Source organism: Salvelinus alpinus, chromosome 25, assembly GCF_045679555.1.
Source record: "Salvelinus alpinus chromosome 25, SLU_Salpinus.1, whole genome shotgun sequence".
NCBI classification, from domain to species: Eukaryota; Metazoa; Chordata; class Actinopteri; order Salmoniformes; family Salmonidae; genus Salvelinus; species Salvelinus alpinus.
In genome coordinates this window covers 39,363,868-39,380,001 of record NC_092110.1, presented here as the reverse complement: position 1 = coordinate 39,380,001, position 16,134 = coordinate 39,363,868, and the positions used below count along the sequence as shown (strand labels likewise).

At 43.0% G+C, this 16,134-nt stretch overlaps 1 protein-coding gene across 2 annotated transcripts in view; it reads right to left on the bottom strand.

The window, feature by feature from the left end:
- Positions 1–16,134, bottom strand: part of LOC139553936 (hippocalcin-like protein 1) — a 26,103-nt gene extending 9,969 nt beyond the window's left edge. Inside the window, exon 1 of one of the 2 annotated variants that reach the window (XM_071366730.1) lies at positions 15,889–16,134. The gene's annotated coding sequence lies outside the window, so the exon portion shown is untranslated. The remainder of the gene's footprint in view (positions 1–15,888) is intronic. The other variant, XM_071366729.1, reaches the window with a different exon arrangement.

The window sequence follows — 16,134 nt, the reverse complement described above, 5'->3', positions numbered from 1 at the left end:
AAGATGGAAGGTACTATAGAGGACATGATGAACTACAGGAGGATGGAAGGTACAGTACCATAGAGGACATGATGAAATACAGGAAGATGGAAGGTACAGTACCATAGAGGACATGATGAACTACAGGAATATGGAAGGTACCATAGAGGACATGATGAACTACAGGAAGATGGAAGGTACAGTACTATAGAGGACATGATGAACTACAGGAAGATGGAAGGTACCATAGAGGACATGATGAACTACAGGAAGATGGAAGGTACCATAGAGGACATGATGAAATACAGGAAGATGGAAGGTACTATAGAAGACATGATGAACTACAGGAGGATGGAAGGTACCATAGAGGACATGATGAACTACAGGAGGATGGAAGGTACTATAGAGGACATGATGAAATACAGGAGGATGGAAGGTACTATAGAGGACATGATGAACTACAGGAGGATGGAAGGTACAGTACCATAGAGGACATGATGAACTACAGGAGGATGGAAGGTACCATAGAGGACATGATGAACTACAGGAGGATGGAAGGTACTATAGAGGACATGATGAAATACAGGAGGATGGAAGGTACTATAGAGGACATGATGAACTACAGGAGGATGGAAGGTACAGTACCATAGAGGACATGATGAACTACAGGAGGATGGAAGGTACCATAGAGGACATGATGAACTACAGGAAGATGGAAGGTACTATAGAGGACATGATGAACTACAGGAGGATGGAAGGTACAGTACCATAGAGGACATGATGAAATACAGGAAGATGGAAGGTACAGTACCATAGAGGACATGATGAACTACAGGAATATGGAAGGTACCATAGAGGACATGATGAACTACAGGAAGATGGAAGGTACAGTACTATAGAGGACATGATGAACTACAGGAAGATGGAAGGTACCATAGAGGACATGATGAACTACAGGAAGATGGAAGGTACCATAGAAGACATGATGAACTACATGAGGATGGAAGGTACAGTACCATAGAGGACATGATGAACTACAGGAGGATGGAAGGTACAGTACCATAGAGGACATGATGAACTACAGGAAGATGGAAGGTACAGTACCATAGAGGACATGATGAACTACAGGAGGATGGAAGGTACTATAGAGGACATGATGAACTACAGGAGGATGGAAGGTACTATAGAGGACATGATGAAATACAGGAAGATGGAAGGTACTATAGAAGACATGATGAACTACAGGAGGATGGAAGGTACCATAGAGGACATGATGAACTACAGGAGGATGGAAGGTACTATAGAGGACATGATGAAATACAGGAGGATGGAAGGTACTATAGAGGACATGATGAACTACAGGAGGATGGAAGGTACAGTACCATAGAGGACATGATGAACTACAGGAGGATGGAAGGTACCATAGAGGACATGATGAACTACAGGAAGATGGAAGGTACTATAGAGGACATGATGAACTACAGGAGGATGGAAGGTACAGTACCATAGAGGACATGATGAAATACAGGAAGATGGAAGGTACAGTACCATAGAGGACATGATGAACTACAGGAATATGGAAGGTACCATAGAGGACATGATGAACTACAGGAAGATGGAAGGTACAGTACTATAGAGGACATGATGAACTACAGGAAGATGGAAGGTACCATAGAGGACATGATGAACTACAGGAAGATGGAAGGTACCATAGAGGACATGATGAAATACAGGAAGATGGAAGGTACTATAGAAGACATGATGAACTACAGGAGGATGGAAGGTACCATAGAGGACATGATGAACTACAGGAGGATGGAAGGTACTATAGAGGACATGATGAAATACAGGAGGATGGAAGGTACTATAGAGGACATGATGAACTACAGGAGGATGGAAGGTACAGTACCATAGAGGACATGATGAACTACAGGAGGATGGAAGGTACCATAGAGGACATGATGAACTACAGGAGGATGGAAGGTACTATAGAGGACATGATGAAATACAGGAGGATGGAAGGTACTATAGAGGACATGATGAACTACAGGAGGATGGAAGGTACAGTACCATAGAGGACATGATGAACTACAGGAGGATGGAAGGTACCATAGAGGACATGATGAACTACAGGAAGATGGAAGGTACTATAGAGGACATGATGAACTACAGGAGGATGGAAGGTACAGTACCATAGAGGACATGATGAAATACAGGAAGATGGAAGGTACAGTACCATAGAGGACATGATGAACTACAGGAATATGGAAGGTACCATAGAGGACATGATGAACTACAGGAAGATGGAAGGTACAGTACTATAGAGGACATGATGAACTACAGGAAGATGGAAGGTACCATAGAGGACATGATGAACTACAGGAAGATGGAAGGTACCATAGAAGACATGATGAACTACATGAGGATGGAAGGTACAGTACCATAGAGGACATGATGAACTACAGGAGGATGGAAGGTACAGTACCATAGAGGACATGATGAACTACAGGAAGATGGAAGGTACAGTACCATAGAGGACATGATGAACTACAGGAGGATGGAAGGTACCATAGAGGACATGATGAAATACAGGAGGATGGAAGGTACCATAGAGGACATGATGAACTACAGGAGGATGGAAGGTACCATAGAGGACATGATGAACTACAGGAGGATGGAAGGTACTATAGAGGACATGATGAACTACAGGAGGATGGAAGGTACAGTACCATAGAGGACATGATGAACTACAGGAGGATGGAAGGTACCATAGAAGACATGATGAACTGCAGGAAGATGGAAGGTACCATAGAAGACATGATGAACTGCAGGAAGATGGAAGGTACCATAGAAGACATGATGAACTGCAAACCTGCATTGTGGTATTACACAATAGCTATTTTTCCTGTGTGACGGTTCTTTCCTCTTTTGACCTCTATTGCTTCTCTATTGTTCTTCAAGCAAGATGGAGGCCGATGACATCACATCAGATCAACTCCTTGAAAGCCCTACTCCTTCCAGTTTGCAGTTGTGTCTAAACATGTTTGTTTTTTTACCCTTTAGTGTGTGTACTTTACTGTTTTTATACTTGGGATATCACTGTTGAGGTTAGCGTTCAAGGTTAGCAAAACCGTATCTCAATCAAGGATGCATTTTTAACCAAAAGGGATGTGGAATGAGCAAGTCAGAGTTTTTCATCATGGGTCTTGTTCTGGTGGCAGCTCTGCAGAGTGAATCTGATTTTCAACCTAACCTTAATCACACTGCTGACCCTAATGCCTAACCCTAACCTTAAATTAGGAACAAAAAGTTGTTTTTTTACAATTTAGCCAGTTTTAACTTTGCAGCTGGCCTATCTAAGGGGAAATCGGTCAGTTCTGCCTCCAGGACAAGACTTGTGACAATAAACGTCGACTTGCATAGAGTCATAATAAGGGCTAACCTATGGCCTGACCCATCTCCTTATGTATTCCTAACCCCCTGTTGCAAAAAGTGACATCCCAAAAACATATACATTTTACATTGACATTTGAGTAATTTAGCAGACGCCCTTATTCAGAACGACTTACAGTAGTGGGTGCATACATTTTCAGACTTTTTTTTCACACTGGTCCCCCGGTGGGAATCAAATCAATATACAACACAAAAGGCTCCTAGCGTCCCACACATGTCTTCTGAACCTAACACTAAAACTAAGGGCGTTTTCACATATGAAATTCACTACCCTGGTTCAGTTCCTGGAGTGTTTGTGAGAATTCTACAGAATACGTTTTGCTTTCACAACAGCTGAAAATAAACAGTTTCAGGGTGCGATTAGCAAGACGCACATTCTACATGACGTTCGTGAGATTGTTTACAACGGGCACAAAAGTTCCACGCGACTCGCGCTGCCGAGTCACAATACCCGGTAATCTGGTCCTGGATCTTTGACCCACTACTCATGGATCTTTGACACACATCCAAACGCTCCATTATCCGAATCATAAGGGGATATGTGAAAGCGGCCTAAAACTGAAACTAAGGGTCTGGATTCAATCCGTGTCGCCGAAGTATCGTGGAAGATCCGCATTAAAATATAAAGGTGTAATTTCCGATTGAGCCTACATATGCAGTGTTTACCGTGAATGCAGTCTCCGCCTTTAATTGCCAATCGCGCTATAAAGCGGATCTTCAGCACTACGGATTGAATAGAGCCTTAAATAATACTAAAACAAAATAAAAATATCTGTATACAACTTCAACTAAACAAAAAATAGCAAATCAATAGCAAATCAGGTCTAAAAAACTAACGGACACTAAACTGAATTCAAAATACATGTATAATATAAACACAAAACTATAATAACCTTGGTGTGTGTGAGAGACTGTGAGTATCCAGAATGTGTTAAACTGCAGTCGTTCTCTGTGGAAATCTCATATCAGGGCATTAGAACAAAAATGTTTGTCATGTGGAACGCTATTATTGATGACTGTCATTATGGATGACCTTCATTATGGATGACTGTCGTTATGGATGACTGTCATTATGGATGACCTTCATTATGGATGACTGTCGTTATGGATGACTGTCATTATGGATGACCTTCATTATGGATGACTGTCGTTATGGATGACTGTCATTATGGATGACCTTCATTATGGATGACTGTCGTTATGGATGACTGTCATTATGGATGACCTTCATTATGGATGACTGTCGTTATGGATGACTGTCATTATGGATGACCTTCATTATGGATGACTGTCGTTATGGATGACTGTCATTATGGATGACCTTCATTATGGATGACTGTCGTTATGGATGACTGTCATTATGGATGACCTTCATTATGGATGACTGTCGTTATGGATGACTGTCATTATGGATGACCTTCATTATGGATGACTGTCGTTATGGATGACTGTCATTATGGATGACCTTCATTATGGATGACTGTCGTTATGGATGACTGTCATTATGGATGACCTTCATTATGGATGACTGTTGTTATGGATGACTGTCATTATGGATGACTGTCGTTATGGATGACTGTCATTATGGATGACCTTCATTGTGGATGACTGTCGTTATGGATGACTGTCATTATGGATGACCTTCATTATGGATGAATGTCGTTATGGATGACTGTCGTTATGGGTGACTGTCATTATGGATGACTGTCATTATGGATGACTGTCGTTATGGATGACTGTCATTATGGCAGTTATCCATCCTGTCTGCCCAAAATATGCCCTCTCCTGTGGCTGCTTGTTCCAAGCCAGGGCTGTTCAATTACGGTTCTGAAGGGTTGAAAAACTTTTTGTTTCTACCTGGTAGTTAATTGCACTCGTCTGGTGTCCCAGGTCTGAATCAGTCCCTTATTAGAAGGAGAGGATGAAAACCAGAAGTGATTCTGCCCTCCAAGACCAACATTGAAGAGCCCTGTTCTAACTTTTCAAATCTAGGCCCTGATCAGCCCTGATCTCCCCACTCACTCAATCAATCAATCAATCATTCTATTTGCCATGCGAATATAGTGCAACAATATGTGCTCCCTCCTTACCCCCTGGCTTGGCACTCCCTGGCTTGTCACCCCCTGGCTTGGCACCCCCTGGCTTGGCTGTGTATTGTGTTGGCAGGTGCTTGGCACCCCCTGGCTTGGCACCCCCTGGCTTGACTGTGTATTGTGTTGGCAAATGCTTGGTGCCCCCTGGCTTGGCTGTGTATTGTGTTAGCAGGTGCTTGGCACCCCCTGGCTTGGCACCCCCTGGCTTGGGAAGACTTGCTTCAGATCATATAACTGGGACTAAGCTAACTGGTTTGGGACAGATCAACTGTTATACATTTCATATGTATGCATGTACACTGAACAAAAATATAAACGCAACATGCAACAATTTCAAAGATTTTTACTTGAGTTCATATAAGGACATCAGACAATTGAAATAAATAAATAAGGCCCTAATCTATGGATTTCACATGACTGGGAATACAGATATGCACCGGTTGGTCTCAGACACCTTTAAAAAAGGTAGGGGCGTGGATCAGAAAACCAGTCAGTATCTGGAGTGACCACCATTTGCCTCATCTCCTTCGCATAGAGTTGGCTGTGCGAAGTTGCTGGTTATTGGTGGGAACTGGAACATGCTGTCGTACATGTCAATCCAGAGCATCCCAAACATGCTCAATGGGTAACATGTCTGGCGAGTATGGAGCCCATGAAAGAACTGGGACATTTTCAGCCTCCAGGAATTGTGTACAGACCCTTGCATCATGGGGCCATGCATTATCATGCTGAAACACGAGGTGATGGCGGCGGATTATAGGCACGACAATTGGCCTCAAGATCTCCTCACGGTATTTCTGTGCATTCAAATTGCCATCGATAAAATTAAATGTGTTCATTGTCTGTAGCTTATGCCTGCACATACCATAACCTCACCGCCACCATGAGGCACTCTGTTCGCAACGTTGACATCAGTAAACCGCTTGCACACATGACGCCGTACACTCTGTCTACCATCTGCCTGGTACAATTGAAACCGGGATTTATCCGTGAAGAGCACACTTCTCCAGCGTGCCAGTGTCCATTGAAGGTGAGTATTTGCCCACTGAAGTCAGTTACGATGCCGTACTGCAGTCAGGTCAAGACCCTGGTGAGGACGACAAACACGCAGATGAGCTTCCCTAAGACGCTTTCTGACAGTTTGTGGAGAAGTTCTTCAGTTGTACAAACCCACAGATTCATCAGCTGTCTCGGTGGCTGGTCTCAGACGATCCCGCAGGTGAAGAAACCGGATTTGGAGGTCCTAGGCTGGCGTGGCTACATGTGGTCTCCGTTTGTGAGGACGGTTTCATGTACTGCCAAATTCTCTAAGACGACATTGGAGGCGGCTTATGGTAGAGAAATTAACATTACATTCTCTGGCAACAGCTCTGGTGCACATTCCTGCAGTCAGCATGCCAATTGTACACTCCCTCAAAACTTGAGACATCTATGGCATTGTGTTGCATATTTTAGAGTGGCCTTTTATTGTCCCCAGCATAAGGTAATGACCATGCTGCTTAATCAGCTTCTTGATATAGCACACCTGTCAGGTGGATTATCTTGCAAAGAAGAAATGCTCACTAACAGGGATGGAAACACATTTCTGCACACAATTTGAGCTAATAATCTTTTTGTGCATATGGAAAAGGTCTGGGATCTTTTATTTCAGCTCATGAAACATGGGACCAACACTTTATATGTTGCGTTTTACATTTTTGTTGAGTGTATTTTTCTCCATGCAGGGAAATGTGCTTTTCGAAAGTGCAGGTTTATTGAGGACACCAAAGTTAACACACTGTTGCAACTTGGCTACCTGACAAACTTTTCATTTTTTTTTATAACCGTTTAACCAAAACTCTGCATTTAACACATTTAAAAACATCTTCGTTTTTTTCTCGCTCAACTTTCTTCATTCCACTTTCAACCCCGCAAGCTTTAGTACTTGGATACCAACAACCGAGCCAGGCTACCAAGAGCTCAACTCATTCAACGCTCTCTTTAGAACTACTGAGGAAAGTCTTTACTTCCAGCGTGTGAGTGTGACTCCAACTGTTGGCCAGTACATGCTGTAACTGTATGTTTTGTATCCCCCACGACTACAGACACTGGGGACACGCCCGACTAAGCGCTGAGAGGCTACAACAAACGTTAACACGCAGCCGTGCCAGCAAGAAACAGTCAGCGACCTGCCACTGACAACTGACCCAGCCATCACCCGCCCCCCTGCGTATCTCTCTCACTCTTCACATTCAATGCGAGACAGACAACAACACAGTTGTGCGAGGCGCTGGTGGGGGTGTCCGCGGCCATGGAGAGAGCATCTAAGTCCCAGGCGGTGCCGGGAAATGTTTGTTCCCTTCGACTGTCGGCGTTGAGCAGTGAAACTCCTTTGAATCTGCTGGGGACCCGCAGGCTATTAAGTGTATGATCTGCGACATCTTTAAATGCTTCCTGTCAAAACATCCAAGTGGATCATAATGGGGACTTCCTGGACTATGATCAATTTCCACCACTGCACCCCTCTACTAGCTTGAACCAGAAAATGGCTGCTCATTGTTCAACTCCAGGTGAGCGTAAATGGATGAGTGTCGGAACCAGAAAGAAGGAGAATAATTATTCTCGACGCTTCTGCCTTCTTCCCCGCGTCCGGACTTAAGACTTTCAAAACGCTTTGAGCCCCTGCTGTCTTCTGCCGGGGGCTTGGCTGTTCCCTCCATGGCTGTGGATGTCCCTCCAGCTACTTCTCCCTGTCCTAGTCAATAAACTGCCTGGGCACAGCCTGGACCACCGCTGCCAGTGCTCTCTGGATCAGAGCTCTGTCCCTTTGGCTGTTGAGGCCTGCACACAGCCCTCTTCTCAGGTGAGTTCTTTGGCTCTGGCCTCTCAATCTGCTTTGAGACACGGCAGATGCCAGATCATTCCGTCTATTGTGATAGGTACAGATATATGCCTCACCATCGAACCTGGGGCAAAGACTTTGTGTTTTCCTGGGGCAAAAGTTCAGGATATCACCAGGTTGCTTCCCGAGGCTGCGTGTCAGGGACTGATACTGTCATGGTTCATGTGGGGTCAAATGGCATTATGAAAGGCAGCTCAGAACAGCTGAAGATGGATTTTAAAGAACTGATTGGGTCACTACTTGACACCAACAAACGCCACATAATATCTGCCCTCCCTAAATCGTGGCACTGAATGGTTCAGCAGACTTGTAGCCCTCCATAACTGGCTACGTGACTATTGCAGCTCTGTGGGTGTAACATTTATTGACAATTTTGATACCTTCTGGTAACAATGCTGGAATTATAAAGAGGATGGGATCCACCCAAATTATTTGGGATCCTGGATCCTTTCATAGCATTGTAAGGCTGCGTTGACACAATGACTTATCAATGACCCAAGCCCCGCTCAGACTATCAGCACACGTACAGGGAAGGACATTCAACAAGCAGAGCACTTACACAAATTTCTGATGATTGGATGAGAGAAATTGATGATAAAAAGATTGTGAGGGATATTTAGTTATGCTTCAGTGCGGCTTTTGACATTATCGATCATAGTCTGCTGCTGGAAAAACATATGTGTTATGGCTTTACACCCCCTGCTATACTGTGGATAAAGAGTTATCTGTCTAATAGAACACAGAGGGTGTCCTGTAATGGAGCCTCTAACATAATCTAGGTATAATCAGGAATTCCCCAGGGCAGCTGTCTAGGCCCCTTACCTTTTTGCAATCTTTACTAACGACATGCCACAGAGGCACACTGAGTAAAGCCAGTGTGTCTCTGTATGAGGATGACTCAACACTACGCCAGCTACCACAGCAACTGAAACACTTAACAAAGAGCTGCAATTAGTTTCAGAATGGGTGGCAAGGGATAAGTTAGTCCTAAATATTTCAAAAACTAAAAGCATTGCATTTGGGACAAATCATTCACAAAATTCTAAACCTTAACTAAATCTTGTAATGAATAATGTGGTAATTGAGCAAGTTGAGGAGACTAAACTGTTTGGAGTAACCTGGATTGTAAACTGTCATGGTCAAAACATATTGATACAACAGTAGCTAGGATGGGGAGAAGTCTGTCCAAAATAAAGCGCTGCTCTGCATTCTTAACAACACTATCAGCAAGGCAGGTCCTAAAGGCTCTAGTTTTGTCACACCTCGACTACTGTTCAGTTGTGTGGTCAGGTACCACAAAGAGGGACTTAGGAAAATTGCAATTGGCAGCATAGCTGGCCCTTGGATCTACACAGAGAGCTAACATTAATAATATGCATGTCAATTTCTCCTGGCTGAGAGTAGAGGACAGATTGACTTCATCACTACTTTTATTTGTGAGAGGTATTGACATGTTGAATGCACCGAGCTGTCTGTTTGAACTACTGGCACACAGCTCGGACACCCATGCATACCCCACAAGACATGCCACAAGAGATCTCTTCACAGTCCCCAAGTCCAGAACAGACTATGGGAGGCGCAGAGTACTACATAGAGCCATGACTACATGGAACTCTATTCCACATCAAGTAACTCATGCAAGCAGTGAAATTTGATTTAAAAAACAGATACAAATACGCCTTATGGAACAGCAGGGACTGTAAAGCAACACAAACATAGGCACAGACACATGCATACAAACACATGATAACATACGCACTATACACAGTGTTGTGGATATGTGGTAGTAGAGTAGAGGCCTGAGGGCACACACTGAATATGTTGTGAAATCTGTTGTGAATGTCTTGTAATGTTTAAAAAAAATTATAACTGCCTTCATTTTGCTGGACCCCAGGAAGAGTAGCTGATGCCTTGGCAGCAGTTAATGGGGAACCATAATAAACCCAAATACAACTCAAACTGTGACTTTTAAAGTCACATTGCTTAATGCTCTAGCCACATCTGCAGTGACCGAGGGTTAGCTCAATGATTGTGTTCATGTCAGAAAAAGTTGTATACATTATTTACTTCCTGATTTACCTTCAACCTGACAATTGTGTTACTTTATATTACATTGACTAATTATATTACTTTGACATTGCATTCACTATTAATAATGCTTTATGACATTACATTCACTAATAATAATGCTTTATGACATTACATTCACCAATAATAATGCTTTATGACATTACATTCAATTTAGTAATGCTTTATGACATTACATTCACTAATAATAATGCTTTATGACATTACATTCACTATTAGTAATGTTTTATGACATTACATTCACTAATAATAATGCTTTTATGACATTACATTCACTATTAGTAATGTTTTATGACATTACATTCACTAATAATAATGCGTTATGACATTACATTCACTAATAATAATGCGTTATGACATTACATTCAATTTAGCAATGCTTTCTTCCTTCCCCTCCTCTAATCCCGATTCCCTCCTTTACTGAGTGCCTGCTCTACCCTTATCTAATAACCAGGAAGGAAGAATAAGGAAGGAGAACTAGATACCAATCTCTAACTTCCTGGGATACCCGCGCACGCACGCACACACACACACACACACACACACTAAATGACTCCAGACTGATTCCTTGACATTTCTTTTCAGGATCTGAAAGGATGAGACTAATATCAGCAATATGGGCTTCCATGGGGATTCCCTCTTATTGCTTATTCCCTCCTATCTAATAACCAGGAAGGAAGAATAAGGAAAGAGAACAAGATACCATTCTCTAACTTCCTGGGATACACAAACACATGCGCACACGCACGCACGCACCCTCCTTTGCAGTAATTTCAGATCTGCAAAGGAGGAGTCAATGGGAGGCCATTAGGATAGGGGTCAGTGATTGGCTTGGAATGGATTCAGCATTACAATAGGGGTCAGTGACGGGCTTGGAATGGATTCAGCATTACAATAGGGGTCAGTGATTGGCTTGGAATGGATTCAGCATTACAATAGGGGTCAGTGACGGGCTTGGAATGGATTCAGCATTACAATAGTGTCACGTTCTGACCTTAGTTCCTTTTTTATGTCTTTATTTTAGTTTGGTCAGGGCGTGAGTTGGGGTGGGCATTCTATGTTGTTATTCTATGTTTTGTTCTGTGTGTTATATTTCTATGTGTTTGGCCTAGTATGGTTCTCAATCAGAGGCAGGTGTCGATCGTTGTCTCTGATTGAGAATAATACTTAGGTAGCCTGTTTTCCCACTATGGGTTGTGGGTAGTTCATTTATGTGTCTGTGTTTCACCATACAGAACTGTTTCGGTTGTTTGTTCGTGTTTTTGTTATTTTGTTCTGTGTTCATTTGATTTATTAAAAATCTAATTATGGACACTTACCACGCAGCACATTGGTCCGATATTTCATACTCCTCCTCAGACGAAGAGGAGTACCGTTACAAATAGGGGTCAGTGATGGATCCATGGTCCTATTGATATAACATTTTTCACATCACAGTTTCTATCTGGAAATCTGTAATGAAGCATCATAACACTGGAGCCTCGTTTGAATGATCAGTTGAGTTGTAACTAAAACAAATACATGTTGTGATTAAAGATAGGAGGGGAGTGCCTTAGTCTAATCATTCAAACTGGCTGACAAAAACTAAGTCTGAAAGGAGTGTGACTTATCTGGACAGGGTGAGACTTTAGTATTGTATGATCCATCATTTTAAACCTTCTGGAAATGATTCAAAAAAATAAATCATCCAATCATCATAATAAGAAACATTTAGGGGGTGGGACAACAACAAGGAATAAGAAAAACAGGAAGTGGAAAATCGAGCAGACCCAAAATATCCTGTGGGCTGCTGGGTAACAAAAGGGCTATCCACTTCCTGGTGTGGGGTTTTGGCCATCGCCTCCGTTCATCGAGGGAAGGAAGTCATTGTGGATGACAATAGGCTTGGAGAGCATGCCCAGCCTGGACATATACATACATACACACACACACACACACGCACACACGCACACACGCACGCACGCACGCACGCACGCACGCACGCACACACACACACACACACACACACACACACACACACACACACACACACACACACACACACACACACACACACACACACACACACACACACACACACACACAGTGTGAAGGAAGGATCTATTTTTATCACTGAGCACATTGATTGAAATGTAAAATCTGTGTCCTGTGTCTCACCACATTAAGTATTTTGTATAAATAACTTCCTTCATTTCTTTCTCTCACCTTCTGTTTCTGTCTAAAGGGGTATGCCTTCTCCCAGGGTGTACCACACATGAAATGAGGTGACACTGCACACTCTTAAAAGCCCAGTGCAGACAAAAGTGTGATTTTCTTGTGTTATATTTCCACACTATGATGTTGGAATAATACTGTGAAATTGTGAAAATGATGATAATGTCATTTTAGTGAAAGAGCTGTTTGAAAAGACCTACCTGAAATTTCAGCCTGTTTTGGTGGGATGGAGTTTTGGCCTGTGTGATGACATCACCAGGTGGAAAATTAGTTAAAGATGCACTCCAGGATCTTAACCTCAATAAATTCGTAACATATAGCACGAATTGGATTCGTGACGTAGTACACAAAAAAAACATGGACTACTTTTGGCCACTTTCAAAACCACTGAAATTACACAAAGGTTTGAGAGTGTAGGCCTTCTGAGTGGCGCAGTGGTCTAAGGCACTGCATCGCAGTGCTAGCTGTGCGACTAGAGATTCTGGGTTTGGGTCAAGGCTCTGTCCCGCGACCGGGAGACCCATGGGGCGGCGCACAATTAGCCCAGCGTCGTCCGGGTTAGGGGAGGATTTGGCTGACAGGGATGTCCTTGTCCCATCGCGCACTAGCGACTCCTGTGACAGGCCGGGTACAGTGCACGCTGACACAGTTGCCAGGTGTACGGTGTTTCCTCCGACACAGTGGTGTGGCTGGCTTCCGGGTTAATTGGGCATTGTGTCAAGAAGCAGTGCGGCTTGGTTGGGTTGTGCTTCGGAGGACGCGCGGCTCTCGACCTTCGCCTCTCCCGAGTCCGTACGGGAGTTGCAGCGATGAGACAAGACTGTAACTACCAATTGGATACCACGAAATTGGGGAGACAAAAGGGGTAAAAAAACGAAATAAAAAATAAAAATAAGGGTTTAGAGTGCATCTTTAATAGACCAATAAGAATGAAAGTTCCAAACCCCTCTGCCAATAACAGCTACTTTTCAGTTTTCCCCCTCCCCACTCAGACCACTCCCAGACAATCCTAGCTAAATTCTTGAGTGAGAAATTGCCCTATTCTAAGAAGCTATTTTTGTGTCTTTTTGACTATTTTAATTGAAAACGATAACAGTAAGGTGCTTAATTGTCACCCAGAAAGGATTTGATATTGAGATAAAAACGGCTGTATTGGACCTTTAAAGCAACACTATTAGGACACATGTCTACATTCAGTAGCCAAACGTTATCGAACATTGCAGATAGAAATGCCACAAACAGCCAACGGGATGCTTTGATGTGCATACATGTCAGGCATGTTTATTCCACATAGCATATTCTTATCTGAACGTTCCAAAAGGTTGTGTCCTGCTGAACGCTCCCCAGGACGGGAAGGAAGAGAGATTTCCTGTGAAAACACGATGTTAGGAAACGGAATTCCCCACCGTACCTCTCCCCTATCTTAGGGATACGTTCTGAATGTCTCCATGTTGCTAATGACTTACTGTAACACGTCTACCTGCACTCGTCCCTCCTTTTAAAATTCACCTCTGTTTTGAGTTGATACACAGAGACCGACAGAGACCCTCCAGTTGAGCGTGATGTTCTAAAGCTGTCAATCATAGGACACGATGCCAGTTCCTCAGTCATTATCAGTGACAGTCATGATGTTTAGGGCAGCTCTAACCTTTCCGAAAGTGGGCTAACCACAAATTGCTCAATAAATTCAGGACACCGCTAGACTCCAGTAATCGAGACAGTTCCTAGTATTTATCATAGAATCCCTTTGTAACGTTAAAGAAACAATAAGGAGTTGACACAATAACAGATTGCCTGAGGGGCCATCTTGGCACGTTGAACTACAATCCACCTCAGTGAAGCACGTTTCAGGGAATCCAATCAACCCCAATGTTTTCACACAGAGAGAGATTATCCCTTTAGCTCTGGGCTCAGTTCATTCCTCTGGCATTTTCAGGCTTCTCGTGTGTTGTGTGGAATCTATAATAATTTGCCATCAAAAAGAAAGGAGGACCAAGGCACTCTTCATATAATTAATTAAAATGCCTTTATTTGTATGGCATGTTCAATAGAAACAAGGTTTTAAAAATCCGCCGAAACGCGTCGGATTTTTAAAACCTTGTTTCTATTGAGAGCACCTTCTGTCTACCAAAGAGCACCTTCTGTCTACCAACATGTACTATTGTGTACCTTAGTAGCGCTTCCCCTCCTCCTCTTCCTATAATAATTTGCTTTAGGTTTCTAGCTCACTGTCCGTTTAAACGCAAGTCCTTGGCTTGAAGCACCATTATATTTGTATAAAATTTTTGCGTGAATAAAATTGAATGATTTCACTATCAGACAAGTCAGGTGACGTACTGATTTAATCAAAGCAGCAAATGTTCTAAAGCAGAATTTTGTGAAAAAGCAGGACTGATGATTTTTGCTACGTCAGTTCCAAATTAATTTCCAAATGTGTTAGTACAGGTAAATTAATTTCCAAATGTGTTAGTACAGGTAAATTAATTTCCAAATGTGTTAGTACAGGTAAATTAATTTGTCCACAGCTCAAACTACCGTATAGCGAACAGAAATCTTACCAACCATGTCATATATATATAAAAAACAGCAAAACACGTAATTCCCAAAAGGAATGCAGTTGATAGTCCCTGAATCGGTTTTTGACTTTCTCCAGTTCAACTATTCGTAACTGCCAATTACAACAGCAAAACTCTAAAGTCCTAATGGCAGCAGGTTCTTAATACATGGAGACAGAGGATACCCTATTGTCACATATCAAATACAGAAACACACATAAACACTCAGACAGACAGACAGACAGGACACACAGACACACAGAAAGACAGACAGGACACACACACAGACAGACAGGACACACAGACAGACAGACATACAGACAGACAGGACACACAGACAGACATACAGACAGACAGGACACAGACAGACAGGACACACAGACAGACAGAGAGGACACACACACACACACACACACACACACACACACACACACACACACACACACACACACACACACACACACACACACACACACACACACACACACACACACACACACACACACACACACACACACACACACACTCCAAATAACAGCTATACATGCATTAGTTTTCGCATGACTTTCAAATGTTCTCTCTCTTTCTCTCTCGCAGAATAAGCGTGCTTATCTAGTCAGCTTACCACATGGAACTCTGACTCCCTCTTCTTCTCTCCACTGTCTTCTCTAAGCCAGAGTGCAACAGGATTCAGAGGGGCTCATCTGATCTGATCATAGTCGAGGCCCCCAGGCAAAACCACCGCTCCTCCGCCACTAAGTGCTGCCTAACGACGTCACTCCCGGGAGAAATAGAGAGAAGTGAGGGTAATTCTCTCACTGCGGCAGGCAGGAGACATTCACCAGATCCCCACACATCCCACAATCCCTCC